Source organism: Lactuca sativa, chromosome 5, assembly GCF_002870075.4.
Source record: "Lactuca sativa cultivar Salinas chromosome 5, Lsat_Salinas_v11, whole genome shotgun sequence".
In the NCBI taxonomy this organism is placed as follows: Eukaryota; Viridiplantae; Streptophyta; class Magnoliopsida; order Asterales; family Asteraceae; genus Lactuca; species Lactuca sativa.
Genome location: NC_056627.2, coordinates 336,028,613 through 336,046,104, shown reverse-complemented (window position 1 = coordinate 336,046,104; position 17,492 = coordinate 336,028,613).

The window sequence follows — 17,492 nt, the reverse complement described above, 5'->3', positions numbered from 1 at the left end:
AGAGGTTTTAAATTAATCTTAACATCTCTCCCCCCCCCCTCCCCCCCCACTCTCTCTCTCTCTCTCTCTATATATATATATATATATATATATATATATATATATATATATATATATATATATATATATATATATATATATATATACTTTTTGTACCCCTTTTAGCATTTCAACTTATGATCTCATCTTTCATGGGGTAATCTTATTTCTTTCACCTTCTTTACGATGAAACTTGGCTTGAACACTCACCTAGATTTTAGTCAAAAAAACATATAAAATAAAAGAAAAATGCATAACAAAAGGCAAACGGCCGCTCAAGTATTTTAGTTAATAGATGGAGCGAAAAAACTAAACACACAATGTTGATAACATAATAACCTAAGCCGAAGAAACAACAATAAAAAACAAAAAATCCCGTACCCTACCAATTGATAGCTTAAGAACAAATTTGAAGAATCGATTTGAAGAAAATCATTGAAGTGTTTCTTGAATCGAATTCACTGATATATAATCAATGAACTGTGGGGAAAAAGGACGAATCAAAGACCAATTTGAAGAATCGATTTTCAAAAAATGAATGAAGTGGAATTTAGCTGTTCGCTATCTCCTTCTCCGGTGGTGCCGACATAACTTGTTGTCCAACCTTCAATCGAGTTGCAACTGGATAAAAATAACAGGAACACAGTGAGAAGCATAGCAACATGTAAGCATCCGACTCTACACCTTCGAATATTTATCTAATTATCTAGAGCAAATATCCCACAAAAATGAAAGAAGATGATTTTAAAGGATGAAAAGAGATTTAAGGAAAATCAAAAGCATTGGAGAGCAACTACCTGCAAGGTTAAGGGCATATCGATGTTTATCTGTTCAACTTCAAATGATTAAGCGAAGAAATTGTGTAGAGATAGATAAGAAGAGGTGGAGACAGATGAAGACAAGAGGATTTTCAATGGAGACTACATGTAGTGGGGAAAAGGTAGGAAAAGGAAGTAGATAGGTGTGTATCCTTTAGATATAGAAGAAACAAAGGGAATAAGGCAAGTATCTTGGTAGGGTCAGAAGAGGATACCTAATCAAGCCGCCACTCCAAAACCACCATAGATCAGCTATGGCTCAAAATTTTATATATTCTTATATAAGTTTATATGGGGTTTTTTTTATCTGTTTATCTTTTTATAAAATATCAAAAGACCAATACACCTTTACTCTGTAACACCGAGTATTTTTGGTATAAGTTATGTGCTTTGCAATATTGTGGTTTTGGGATTTTCCCATCATCACGGTGTGGTAGTCATATAATTATCATTTTGTGGTAAGAACCTTGCCACAAAGTGGTGATGGCTGGGGCTCAAAACCCTAGATCTAGGGCTTTGGGTCTCTTTAAAGGATGTGATTGCTAGGTTCAGCCTCCAACACCCTCCCAAGTCTAGAGAGCAAACCTTAATCCCTAGTTTCCATTCTTGAGCTTGTTTTGGTGCCTTTGGTGATCTATGAAAGAAGAAGGAAAGCATAATGGTACAAGGAACCTTTTGGGAAGTTCAAGGAAAGGTTTCATTTAAGCAGCTTTTGGACTATTCTAAGGACTCTTATTCAAATCTTTTCATGTAGAAATTAATATCTAGATGATATGGCCCTTTTAGTGGACTTTGAATGGTTGGTTCCATTAAAGTTTTCAACTTTATGGATCATTGAGGTCCCAAATGCATTATATATCTCAGATCTAGCATCTAAGTTATATTGATGCCATGGATGGGTTTTGACCCCATGTCTCACCTTTTTAACGTAATTTGGGATGAGACATGCATTGGACATGCATGTCTTTAAAAAAAGGATTTTTATGAAGCTTTTTGGGTGCTAGGAAGCTTTTTAGAAAGTATGTGTGTTGAGCTTAATGAATTAGGAGCTTAATCCATTAAGTTGTTTAGTCCAGTTCACACGATGTGGCGGTGGGTTTCATATGCATCTCTTTTTCCCTGTGGTTGCCACAACACGATCAATGGTTGGCCACAACGAGATGGCTGACCGTTGATCGTTAACTTTTAGACTTGGTTGAATTTTGGGTAATTTGTTAGTGTTAGTTATTAGACTAAGGCTTGGCCTTCTGTGACTCATTAGGTGGTGTGTGGTTCCGACGTCTCGACCTTGTGAGCGGTGGTGTCGTCTACTCTGATGAACAAGGTGAGTCTTCTCACTATACTATGTATAGTGCTAGATTGTTTTTGTGATTCTTGCATGTATGTTGGACAAGGCCCTTATGTATGTTGGGTGGGGCCTGTTCTATACGTTGGGAGTTGATGTGCATAGATATACCTTACAATTTTAAATTTGTAAACCTAACTAAACTTATCTACTAATGCACTTATAGGCAGTGTACCTAGTCAGATTATAATATAGAAAAGTAAGATGGGTATCGAACTTAGGGAACAATTTTTAGCTAATAAAATAACTACCATAAATTAATCTAAGATAATAACTAAAATGGGGTTTTTATCGTATTTTGCAAGTTCAAATTAACCTAACTACTTAATTTACTCAAAATCTACCCAAACAACTAACTATGATAATTGTAATCAAGGTAATAAAGACATTTTCATTTAGCTTTGAATTCCTTTTTTTCCTATGGTTAGTTTCAAGATATGGATTAATTCATTTTGTTACCAATATAAGAGTAATTAGAATCTTGGTCCGATCACTTAACGTTTTTACCAAGTTTATGAACAACTATGCAATGGTCATGCACAAGTCGACACTAAATACATTAATTAAGATTATTTTGCTATGTAAGATAAATCTAGGATCAATGTATTACCTTAGATTCAAGACAAATAACCGAACACAATTATGATTAAATTATGTTCTATAACATAGTTAAATTTCTTACCTTTATTACTAATCTAGGATTTGATTAATCACTAGCTCTATCAATTTACTGATAGTAAACAACAAGGTAGATAAGTTAATGCCACTAAAGTGATCATTCAACTACACATAACTTGAATCTAAACAACAAGGATTACAACTTTTAACATGCTCGGTATTGATAAATCAAACACAAGCTAAACCACTTCATAAATCCATAAAAAATAAAAACTAATAAATAGTATTAGGGTTCATCTACACTAAACGAAAGCCTAATGATTTAGTTCCTAATTGTAGAAAATAAGCACATAAACACAGAAGAGATTAAAAAAAGACATGATCAAAGATCAATATAATGAAAACAGAATGTATGATGTGATCTCTTGCTACAATATTCAAAACTCTTGATCTCCAATCTTCCAATGGTTAATTCTTGCTTTAAATTGTTGTCGTGATCCTGATTATGATGACATGTGTGGAATTGAAAATATCTAGTGAATCATACAAGAATCAAGAATACAAGGAGTAAATAACCACGTTCAAGCTCTATCAGAAGAGTAAGAGTACAAGTGGGTAATGTTTTTCTCTCACTAAACTAACTCTCCAAATGGGTTTCTTACATAATGGGAGTCATTCACTTCCTAATTATAGGAAAGACTTAACCCATTTACACATACAAGAGGGTAAACCTAAACTCCATATCTAAGGAGAACTTTTCACCCTAACATTCTCCCCCTCAATGTTAGGATTGAATTACCCGACTTCAATTTTCGAACGAGCTTGCACGATCAAGACCAACTCTCCCTCAAAGTAACACTAGTCTTCAAATCCGCAAATGAACACCCGAGAAGCTTCGAATACCATTTCTACATTCTCCCCATTTTTATAATCAACAAGTAATTATAAAACCCACAAATGACGAGAAGCATTTGAGGAATAAACTTGACAAATCTCCCCCTTGATGTGTGCCAAAAATGAATCCGCGAAAAACTTGCACGAAAAGCAATCACAAAAAAGGCAAGAAAATTTTCCAAATTTTTGAAAAATTTTGATTTTTGGGTGAGAGTTGCAAGAATTTCAAAATCTAGGTATAAAGTGTCAATATCAAAATTCTACAGGGACCCGTTGCGCCAAAAACAGCTTCCATTGCGAAATTTTACCATGAATGTGTAACTGGTCATCAAGTGTCAATTCACATAAGCTTCAGGGACCGATACATAAATTCCTCCCATGTCACAGAAAATTAACCCAAAGTCAAAAGTGGGTAATTTCTGTCAATTCGTTGAACCTTGAGGGATGTGAAATGAAAATCATGCATTCTTCACAAAGATTTACACCAATGTCGAATGTGGGTGAATTTTTCCGTTTCATTAAAAGTTCAGGGACTCAAAATGCAAAATTTTGTTTTCTTCCCCAATCTTGTTTTCCAGATACGATCAAGGATATACAGTGAAGACCTCATGACGAAGGACTCTAAATCCAACCACCCTTAAATTGATTTCCACAAGCTGATGCCTTTTCGTCAATCCATACATCGAAGGTGTTATTTAACATCACCTTTATTGACCTTATAGTGAATGTATATTCGACATCAAAATAATCATTACCCAACATTCTTTATCGACATTCCCAATCGACCAAATACGTTTTCATCCCAAAACGAAATTGCAATCCACAAGTCGAACGATTTCTAGGCGTATATCGAACTTCAAACATACATATCAAACTCCAAAACCAAAACTAATTTCAACATTAGTAAGGCCAATCATCGGCTTTTGACTCCACCGATCAAAGAACGATTTCAACTTCTCAACCCATTTGATTACGAGTCCAAGCAGTATATTTGATTTCGATTCTTATTACTACCATCTATGCAGAACTCAGTCGATTTTCGACTCTTCATCCCAAGTTAACAACTATCTTAGTTGAAATTGATTTCAAATTTTACTGGAACTGGACATCAAACATCAGTAGAACTTTCGACTTATCAAACTGGATATTCAATTTCATTTCCAAATATTCCTAATCAATTCGAATCTAATTCTTTGTTTCCAGGTTGCTAACAAAACACTATCGATTCCCAAATCCATATCAAATTCAAGAGACTTTCTCACACATCGAACACACACTCCACTGCTGTGAACTCATAGCATAGACTCAATTTTGATTTTGACAACTCAAAAATGTTTGACTTGGCTTAGCACCTATCGCCTTCGAAATCAGGATATCAACCCAAAATTAACTTCGATCATGAGAGCCAATTCAAACGTCAAAATTACAAATCACACTTCGAACTTCCCAAGTCCAATTCCAAACAACAAAATTCGATTTTGATTGTAACCATTACATCATATCAAAAATCGAATCTGACTTTAAACTCTTTTGACTCAAAATCAATTAACACAAATTCGATGTTGTGATTCGATTTACAACTCCAACCAAATACGATTCCAAACATACGATACAAACAGTCAAAGTCAAACAAAATCAGTTTGACTCCAAGAACTAACAGTCAAACCGTATTCGAGGATATAAACACTAACATCAGGCCAATTCGAGTACAACAGAAATTTGATTTCAATTTCAAATATCCTTTCAACCATTCGATTCAATCGGTAAGTGTAAATCGAATTCACTTTTATTGATGAAATATAGAGTGAATTCATGAAACACAAGAACAGATGAGAACGAAATATAGAACTGAATTCATGAACAGTAACAAATCAATATTTTTGGCTCAAACCTGATGAACAGTATCGAACATGTGATCTGGGCTTGAAAGAATTCAATTTATTTGGGCTTGATGAACAGTTAAATTCCAAATATTGGCCAAAAAAATTGATTTCAAAATTAACAAAAATTTATGAGAATATGATTTTGATTTTTTGAATGATCTACATAGAAAATAATTTGATCAACAATGAGGTTTGAAATAAAATAGATCCAACAAATCAAAATGATCAAAAATGTAAAACGAAAGAAACAAATCGAAATTTGTAACAACCCGATATTTTTCAAGTCAATGTAATGATCTAAAGTCAAGTATTGTAACCTGTGTTTGAAATAATAAGAATAGCATAAAAAATGAAATGTTCAAAAACCTCAATTGGGATATATAAAGTGATAGATATCGTAACAAGATTTTCAAAAATATAAAGAACACTAAAATCCGAGTTATAACGAAGAAGTTATGACAAATCGAAGATCCGCAACAAAACCGGTAAAACACTGTTAAACATAAAACGCGAAATTTCAATAAAATACTCTTTAGCCTTAGGTATCTAAATGAAAGTCGTAGATATCATTAAACCGTAAACATATATAAAAAGAATGTCCAAATCTGACTTCGTATGAGAAAGTTATGATTTTTCTAAGTTTTCGATATAGCAGCAGACAGCTAAAAACTCGAAATAGAGATCAAGCGACTTTTAGCCGGCACAACCTAAACGAGAATCGAAAATCTCGACAATAGTAGTACAATGGTAAAAAGACAGACAAAAACGGACGTCGGATAAAGAAGTTATGAATTTTTAACGGAATTTTCCAGTCCTAGCCTGTTAAAAATATAATATTAAAAAGAAAAGTCAAAATTAGCCGACGGAGTCTAAACGAAATTTGTAAAGCATAATATCACCTACGCGTGGATATAAAAAACGTCAAAATCGGAACTCGTATGCGAGAGATATGAATTTCCGAAGTTCGGGACACGAATTCCCACCCTGTCAGAGGACTCACCACGTGAGCCTGAAGCTCACGACGTGAGCCAGTATTGGATAGGTTCTAGGGTCGAGCTGTCAGAAGTCGAGTCAACGGGTGGATAGGATTGAACTCACGACGTGAGCCACTCCATGCTCACGACGTGAGGTCCAAAATTACTCCCTATATATAGAAATTGAGGCCTTCCAACTTTGGTTGTTGAAATCCATCCTCTCTCCTACTTCTACACACTGTTAAGCCCCTCTAAACCACCCTGAAGCCCTGGTAACACCTCTAACACACAACGCAAGTCCTGACGCCCCGAATCTCCAGAGAAACTAACTCATTTACAGTCGAAGTGTTGCCCGCATGAAGCTCGTTTCTTCACTAAAAGCCCACGGTTACGTCAAGAAAGATCATTCCTAGAAACGAAACGCTGCCTGATTCACCATTTACCAAGTGAGTTCATACCCCTAACTTATCTTTTTATGATTTAAAATGCTTTTATGGGGAAATACAAGTAGAAAACATTATAGTTATCGAATCAATCACATGTGATTTATAGCTATCAAACCAAGTGGATCTCTAATACTTCAAACTGTGTTATCAAACAAACTATTTCAAAACAGTTTATAAACATACATCAAAACCAACTATAACCATTTAAATGGTTAAAACTCTTTTATATGCTAAACTCTTTATTAAAACTCTTTTTAAACTTATATATTGTCAAAATCATGTTTATATAGATATAGTTATATAAGTAGGGTTGAAAGGGCTTCGGACTGATAAGTCACTTTATTTCCTGTTCCTTGTTTGGTTGTGGACTTAGGGTATCCGGTTGTTTGTCCGAGAGTCATTTGAATCGTAGTTATATATATTATGTATATGTATATAGATATAAAAGCTTTTATCTCAGTTCAACACCTTTGGGTAGCAAAGGTGTAAAAACATATACAGTCATTCAAACAACACTACTAGTAAACTATAATAGGTATAGTTTAGGGGTTTACTACTCACTATTTCTAAGAACAATGAAACAAACAAGAGTCAGTTCAAACATACTATAACGAGATACAGAAAGAATATACTATAATGAGAAACAAGGAGGAACATACTATACACTATACATAGAGAGCACACAATACACCAGAACAGACCGAGCATACTATACAAATACAAGAATACTATAACATTAATGTGAGCCACTACTTCATGGCATGACATCATACTGCCATGTCACGTTTTGTAACCAGAGTCTCCTGGAGGGAGAGCGGGCATTATGTGTATAGATCTATACGGGACTGACAATCCCGCATCCCGACTGTTTGCTACAGTTTGGCCGGCAGGCCAAGGGGTGACAAATGTCACATCAGTTTTGACGCCAGTAGGTCGTCGTGTTATCTACTAGTTAATCAATATGGTTATAATCATATCACATTTTACCTTAATTAAACAAACTAGTTTAAGGTAGTTAGTACATCGGTAGCTACTTATATACAATACTACAGTACATATTTATTTTCCCATTGCATTCACATTGTGATCATCTCACATAAACGGTAATGTAAACTATCTTTTTGTAATGATAGTCATACTGGGAAAAATACTCACTTTTACAAAAGAACAAACATTCAGAACAGTCGGGTCTTGGTAGAAGACTACATTTCAAAATAAAGTAGTAAATATAGGATTTTCTAGGAGATACAACATTTACATCAAACACTTACAAACATTTGCAACAAACGTTTACAAACACTTTCATACAAAACAATGACACTAAAATACTTATGAACTCACCAGCTTTAATGCTGATCTACTCTTTCAAAATAACTTGTATTCTCAGGTCACCAGTAGACAGGTACATCTGGACCAGGCTTTTGAGAAGATGGAGCGTGTTCAAGACTCGTCTTTTATTTTGATTCATATTTTCGGTGTCTTTCAAACTATACAGAACACACTTGTATTAAATTATTATGTTAATGCAATGGATGATATTGGTGCTTGTTTACTATTATGCATTGATATGATATTGTACATGACGTCCTCCACCCCTGAACGTTTCTTCCGTTCTGGTTTGGGGGTGTGACAAAATTCAAATTGAATTTCGATAAAACCTAGATCGTTCGTCATCGATCTCAACATTAATTTTTTGGAATCCACTTGAGAATTTGAGACACCTTCTTGATGATTCTTTTTCCGTTTGCAGCACACAAATCAATCATTGGTTGTAACTCCCGGTTCATGGTAGGTATTTTAAATTAAGAAGTATTCATTTTAGCAAAGGGACTCGACGAGTTGGAGGCCCAAGACTCGTCGAGTAGGAATGGGATTTTTGGATGTGGGACTCGAAGTCTACTCGACGAGTCGGGGAGCCCCGAATCGACGGGTAGAGCTGCCAGAGTGAAACCCTTATTTTCAGGGTTTGCACACTACTTAAGCATCTTAACCTCCAAATGTTAGCCTCATTTGCAGCCACCATCACTCCACAGCCTAGCCACGAAACCCTAATCCATCCTTGAGTGCTTTTGAGCCTTTGTTGTGTGTTCTTGGTGATTTTGGAGCTTAAGAGGGAAGGAAAAGCTTGAGGATTTAAGAGGGAATCAATAGATCTGGAAGTGGAGTTGCATTTCTAACTCATTCTAGGGATCAAGTTGATACCTTGACTTTCCATTGCTTAGATCTCCATTTATAGTAGTATTTTACCATTTTTGAAAGGTCTCGTACTGACGCCTTACAGGTACAGTTGAATGCCTGTCAATTTGAAGTTATGGATCTTCGTCAGAACCAGGTGGCACTACAGAGACGAGATGTTTATCATAAGATCAATGGAGCGTGTGTGGTTAACTGGCACATTGATTGGGTGATAAATGACATCGGGAGTACCAAGCACATTTTGCATGGTTATTCACACCTTGTTTGTGATCCTCGGTATCCCAGTCACAATCCTGAAGGGCATAATCAAGATTTAAACATTCCATTGAATTGTTCAATGAATCTAAAAGGATCTAGGAAATTCAATCCAATTAAAACTTAATAACTATTTCATTATTCATGGTGGAAATTGGTGAATCGTCATTTACCTACCTTCAAATATTTTGCAAGTTGGATTACGGCATCCCTCTTCCAATGTGTAAAATATTGTGTTGGGTCGTAGCCTTAATATTTCATTTTTGGGTGTTATATTAAGGACTCTTTATCTAATCTAAACTTTGTCTTTCTTCTTTTTCAGATGTCTTCCAACACTGCTTCTAGCTCAAACCCTACTGGATCCTTCTCTCTCATGAACCTTTGTGGGAGAGTCATCTTTGATGGGTCCAACTTCAATGACTGGATTAGGAACATCAAGATGGTCACTCGCTATGAGGACAAGAAATACGTCATCGATAAGGAGCGAAAGGAAATTGATGAGTCTTCTGCTACACCTGAGGAGATCGCTGAGTTTAGGGCACATGATAAGGATGCCACCAAGGTAGCATGTATCATGTTTGCCACCATGACAGCTAAACTCCAAAAGTCCTATGAGGACTTCTACCCTTTTGAGATGCACCAGGACCTGATGGATAGATATCATCAGAGTGCTCGTCAAGAGAGGTATGAAATCATTTGCTCCATGATTACAACAAAGATGAAAGATGGTGAACCCATCATGGGCCACTTGCAGAAAATGCAAAGGTTTGTGGACAGTTTGCTAAAATTAAATGTAAACCTTCCTAAGGAGTTGGCCAAAGATATCATTCTACACTCCTTACTTCCATGATATGATCAGTTTTGCATGACCTACCTGTTGGATTAGTGTCTAAGTCAGTAACCATATTTGGTATATACTTGACCCGAGTGTGCATGGTCCTTTTGGGTTGCCTTCACCAAAGCAACTTGACAAGGTAATTTGATAAGAGAGAAGAGATATTATGATTTATTAATATATTATAAGAATAATATATTAAAGGAGAAATCATATTTATTTAATTAGTATTAGTCATAAATTAATTAGGAATTAATTTGGTGACTAAAAGAGATTAATTAAATAAAAGGGTATAAACTGTCAAATGTGTGATAGTTGAGTTTTGGGCTAGGAAACCTAATGGACTAAGGGGGAACGAAATTATGATGAAGGATCATCATATTTTCGTCCAAGGCCTCATTCCATAAGGTTCCTTGGGCTGCTTGGTGGCTAAGTTGTCTATTAGGGTTTTGACTAAAACCCTAGCACCCTATAGTATAAATACATGCCCTATGCTTCAATTTAAGGCCACTTGATTCCAAGGAAACCCTAGGGCCGAAATTAGCATCATTCCCTTCTCTCTCTTAGTTGCCTTCTTGCTTCAAGGTGTTTGTGAGCCATTAGAGGCACTACAATTGTGGTGCTTGCTTTCAAGAGTTCAAGAGAGTTCAAGAGATCAAGGAAACTAGTTGTTATTGCTATATAACAACAAAGGTATGTTTACTACAATTCTATGTGATTTTCGAAAATTATAGAAGCATACCAGGGTCTTATTTTGTGTTCATAAAGTTGTATGTCTCATAGTGAAAACATAGATCCAACTAGGGTTGCATGCACACATAGGATTGTTTGTATAAAACCTAACAGTGGTATCAGAGCCATTGGTTTTTTGTTTTCAATTGGATTTGATGCATATTATGAATTTGACAAATTAGGGTTTATGGCAAGTAAACCCTAAGGCTTGGTGATTTTCGCAAATTAGGGTTGCAAAACCCTAGTTGGCGATTTTTGATAGGGTTCTTAAAACTCTTTTGCCTAGCCTCCATATTTCGAAAATTAGGGTTAAGAAACCCTAAGGATTTCGAAAATCCCTTGCCCCCCTAGATAAGATCCCAAGATTTTAGGGATTTGGATATTGCTATCTTTATGATTATCCATTTAATTGTTTAAACTAGATAATTGAAGATCTTGTATTATCCTTTCCATATATTTAAAAATCTAGGGGATAAAAGGATTAATTAAATTAATAATTTAATTTTATGATAAACCTTAAAGATTTAATAGTTCAAATTAATTGTTTAATTTTGATAATTATTAAATCAAAGTTTTCTTGGTGTTTAAAATTTTTTAAATTAAATAGCCTTAATATCCGAAAATTTTAAATACACATTAAGATACTAGTATTTTGAAATGCTTTAAAATACACCCTTATACAATTATGATATTATAAGATTAATTATTATATATGTATAAGAATAAGCTAGTCTTATCGCTAGTAGGCCTCATTCACGAAGCCGGTCTATAAGGTGGGTATAAGGTTGCTGCCTATAAAATGGCGCTTAATGGATGTACACTCACATCTACCGCTTGCTTGACTGGTGGAGGGTCGTTAGCCGAACGGATAGGATAGGGCACTTAATTCCTCATTAAAAGTATAATGGAAATATTAAAGTAACTACATTGTTTTACAAATTCCCACTCTTAGTTACTTTAGGGTAAAATGTGAAAATGATGCTAATCCATGGAATTACACTTCGTACCCTTGTCAAACGTTGATGGAGCGCTTGTGGTTAACCGGCACATCAATTTGGGGATGACATAGGTAGCGAAGGGTGACTCGATGTTTGTCATAGATCAATGGAGCGTGTGTGGTTTACCGGCACATTGATTAGGTGATAGTGACGTTGAGTGCACCACGTTAATTCGCATGGTTATTCACAAATTTGTTTGCGATCCTCGGCATCCCAGTCGCAAATGTGAAATGCATATCGAGATTTAAACATGCCATTGAAAATTTCAATGAATCTCAAAGATCTAGGAGTTTTCAATACATTTAAAACCTAAATTGCTTTTTCGTTTTTCATGGTGAGAATTAGTGAATCGTCATTCACTTACCTTCAAGTTATTTACTTTTAGAGTACGGCATCCCTTTCTAAGTTGTAAATAATGTTGTTGGATCCTAGCCCTAATTTCTCATTTGGGTGTTTAATTAGGGATTCATTTCTAATCAAGCTTTGTCCCTTTCTTTTTCAGATGTCTGCTAACAACAACAACAACAACGCTTCTGGGTCATTCTCATTGATGAACTTGTGTCAGAAAGTGACATTTGATGGTTCAAACTTCAACGAGTGGATGAGATACATTCGCATGATCACACGCTACGAGGACAAAGAATATGTCCTCGATGAAAAGCTTGAGAAGATCATCCCAGATGTTGCTACTCCTGAGGAACTGGCCGCCTTTGAGGCCCACGAGCGTGATGCCACGAAAGTTCACTGCATCATGCTGGCCACCATGAACCTCGAACTCCAAAAGTCCTATGAGGACATGTATCCATATGAAATGCATCAGGATTTGCTGGACATGTATCACCAGAGCGCGAGGCAAGAGCGCTATGAGATCATTACTAACATGATCACCGCTAAGATGGGGAGTGGAGAATCCCTAACCTCTCATTTGCAGAAAATGCAGAGGTATGTTGATCGTCTTCTCAAACTTAATGTTAAGTTTGATGAGGATTTGGCTATTGACATAATCCTCCACTCCTTGCCCTCCTGCTACAATCAGTTTAGGATGACCTACCATATGAACAAAGAGGAGGTCTCCTTGAGCAAGCTCCAAGGACTCTTGAGGACTGCTGAGAGCAACCTCAAAGACAAATCCGTTGCACCGTCACCTGCTGTGGCCGCTCCTGTGATGGCGATAGGTCAAGGAAAGGGTAAAAAGAGGAAGGCCCCATGTAAGAGCCACCATAAGGGGAAACCCCGTGATGGTTCATCCTCAAGTGGGACCAAAGCTGGCTCCGTTAAACCCTCTTCCGATCCTAAAGAAGCAGAGTGCTTCTATTGCCACCAAAAGGGCCACTGGAAGCGAAGCTGCCCACAATATCTGCAGGACATAAGAGATGGGAAGATCAAGCCCACATTTGCAGGTATGTATTCTATTAAATCTAATAACTCATCATTTGCTACTTCATGGGTTCTTGATACAGGATGTGGTTACCACATTTGTTCTGATTTGCAGGGCCTAAAAAGAAGTAGGGAGATGGAGCATGGGAAGATGAACCTGATTATGGGAAACAGAAGATCGTCGCCTGTGACCAAAGTCGGTGTTTATTCTTTAGTGTTAAGTAATGGGTTAGGAATAGATTTAGAGAATTGCTGTTATTCGCCAGATATGGCAAGAAACATTATTTCTTTTCATGGGTTGTTTAGACAAGGTTTCAGATATTCTTTTGATAATAGTAATGGTTCTATTAATGTTTATTTGAATGGTGTCTTTTATTTCAATGCATTACCTTGTAATGGGATTTATGAATCAGTGATGATTGTTGATAATTTTGGAAATAATGTTTTGAATATTGATTCGTCTACTAGTCTAGACAAAGCATGCTTGTGGCATTGTCGTCTTGGCCATGTCAACAAGAAACGCATAGCCCAACTCCAAAAGGATGGAGTGTTGGAGTCATTCGACCTTAGGGACGATGACACGTGTGAGTCTTGTTTACTTGGGAAGATGACCAAGTCACCCTTTACTGGCACTTGTGAAAGGGGTGAGGGTTTATTGGATCTCATACACACCGATGTGTGTGGGCCCTTTAGATCCACCACAAGGGATGCTTGCCGCTTCTACGTGACTTTTACAGATGATTATAGCAGATATGGATATATCTACTTGATCAAGCAAAAGTCGGAAACCTTTGAAAAGTTCAAAGAGTTTAAGAATGAAGTGGAGAATCAGCTGGGCAGGAAAATCAAGATGCTTCGGTCAGACCGAGGAGGAGAGTACCTAAGTCTTGAGTTTCACGACTATCTAAAAGAATGTGGAATCTTTTCGCAATTGACGCCTCCGAGAACGCCACAATTGAATGGTGTGGCTGAGAGACGTAATCGGACCTTGTTGGACATGGTTTGTTCTATGATGAGTCGGACTTCGCTACCAATAGCTTTCTGGGGGTATGCCTTAGAGACTGCCGCCCATATACTTAACTTAGTTCCCACTAAGAAGGTTTCCAAGACTCCTCACGAGATGTGGACAGGGAAGGCTCCCTCGTTGGCACATATCAAGGTTTGGGGTTGTGAGGCTTTCGTAAGACGAGAGACTCACGACAAACTAGAACCTCGCAGTGAGAAGTGTTATTTCATCGGCTATCCGCAGAAGTCTTTTGGCTACCTTTTCTATAGACCGAGTGACAATGTTGTCTTCGTTGCTAGAAGAGGGGTTTTCCGAGAAAGGGAATTAATAAGCCAAGAAGACAGTGGGAGGCAAATTGAACTTGAAGAAATTCAAGATCAAAGCGATGAAGGAACCTCGGACACTGGCACTCAACTTGAGGAGGAAATTCCTGTTGAACCTATTGACGAGTCCCTACCTCTTCGACGTTCCACTAGGGCTAGCGTTCCACCCCAGTTTTATGGTTTTCATATTACTACTGAAGGGGATACATTTATTAGTGATAGTACACTAGTAAATTTGGATGAACCTAGCAGCTATAAGGAAGCCATGGCAGGCCCGGAGTCTGCAAAATGGAAAGAGGCTATGGACAGCGAGATTCAGTCCATGTACGACAACCAAGTTTGGAATTTGGTTGATAATGTACCGGGTCGTAAGACAGTCGGGTGCAAGTGGATCTTCAAGAAGAAGACGGACATGGATGGGAAAGTGCATACTTATAAAGCGCGATTGGTTGCGAAGGGCTTTACTCAAACTCCCGGAGTTGACTATGATGAGACCTTCTCACCAGTTGCGAAAATAAAGCCTATTAGGGTGATGCTTGCCATAGTTGCGTTTCATGATTATGAAATATGGCAGATGGACGTGAAAACCGCTTTCCTTAATGGAAAGTTGGCTGAGGATGTCTATATGAATCAGCCAGAAGGTTTTGTCGATGTGAAGCATCCGAATAGAGTATGCAAGCTTGAGAAATCTATTTATGGATTGAAACAAGCATCTCGCAGATGGAATCTTTGTTTTGACGAGAAGGTTAAAGAGTTTGGCTTTCTGCGAAGCGAAGATGAATCTTGTGTGTATGTCAAAGCCAGTGGGAGTATAGTAAGCTTCCTCGTATTGTATGTCGACGACATACTACTCATAGGAAACGATGTCCCAACCTTGCAGGAAGTCAAGTCCTGGCTTGGGAAATGCTTCGCTATGAAGGACCTCGGAGAAGCCGCTTATATTCTGGGAATAAGAATAGTAAGAAACAGGGAAAAGAGACTGATAGGACTCAGTCAGGATACATACTTGGAAAAGGTACTAAAGCGTTTTAGTATGGAAAATTCCAAGAAAGGGGAGTTGCCAATCCAAAGCAATACCAAGCTGAGTAAGACTCAGAGCCCGAGTACAGAGACAGAGATAGCTGATATGAGCCGAGTACCTTACGCTTCCGCAGTAGGCTCTATCATGTACGCTATGACTTGTACTCGCCCTGATGTGGCCTTCGCTTTAAGCATGGTCTGCAGATATCAAGGGAATCCTGGTAGGGCACATTGGATTACGGTTAAGAATATTCTTAAGTACCTTCGGAGGACCAAGGGATGGTTTCTAGTCCTCGGTGGGAGTGATGACTTAAGGGTACGAGGGTACAGTGATGCTAGTTTTCAGACGGATCGGGATAACTTCCGATCACAGTCAGGCTGGGTCTTTACCCTAAATGGAGGAGCAGTGACTTGGAAAAGTTCCAAGCAAGAGACCGTAGCTGATTCAACGTGCGAATCAGAGTATATTGCGGCGAGCGAAGCGTCAAAGGAGGCTATATGGTTGAAGAACTTCATTGGAGACCTTGGAGTTGTGCCATCCATAAAAGAGCCCGTGGAAATTTTCTGTGATAATGAAGGAGCGGTTTCCTTAACCAAGGAACCAAGGGATCATGGCAGATCTCGACATATCGACAGGAAATACCACTTTATTAGACATCGGGTAGAAGAGGGACTCCTCGTTGTGAAGAGGGTATCGTCAGAAGATAACCCAGCAGATCCCCTTACAAAGGGACTGAGTAGGGTCAAGCATTTGCAGCACGCTAGGAGCGTAGGGCTGAAGGACGATATTAGTTTAGATTAGATAGGTAGAAAACTTGTAATAGATAATGTCATATTCAACAAATGATGATTAAATAAAGGTGTGTTATTTATAAGAAAGTTTCTATCTTGTGTTGATTATTTATCTATTGTGTCCATTTTGCATGTTTTGACTTCCTGAATAATAAGATTATTCGAACAGTTCACAATCGCTCATATGTTGGAAGTAGATATGAAGGAAGATTGTCATAAATTTGTTTGTAGATTGTCTGAAAAGTTTTAGACATAGCAAAGGTTTGCTGCAAAGTTTATGAGTGCTTATGAAATCTGTATTGAGCATTGAAATAGACCCACACTTGCTGGTATTACTTCATGAATGTTATCACAAGTGATCGCAAGATGATAATATCATATAATCTTTAAACCTAGAGATATGGTTATTGTTTATTAGTTGATTATACATTGATAATGCGAAAACGCATCAGTAACTTGATGTTATAAAACGTATTATTGTGTGTGGTTTAACTAGTAAATGATAAAGGCATATTAGTCAACGTTTTCTGTTCCTTTTATTCTGTGAGGATAAAAGCGATATCTCGGCCACTTGATGATTTGGTTTGACTTATGTGCCGGGCCCGGTCAGGATAAAGTTGATGTGTTCAACTGAGTTCTATGTCGAACAAATCAGAAATCAAGAAATAGAATGCTAGACAATAAGTATTGTTAGCATGATATCTAGAACAGAGGATTATACGATCCCTTATCTAAAGGACAGATGATTGGTCAGAGTTGACAGCGACTATTGAAAGCTACGATTGCTATCGGGTACGGAAGTTATACGTGAGATATAGTTACTAGACTTATCCAAGTGGGAGACTGTTGGATTAGTGTCTAAGTCAGTAACCATATTTGGTATATACTTGACCCGAGTGTGCATGGTCCTTTTGGGTTGCCTTCACCAAAGCAACTTGACA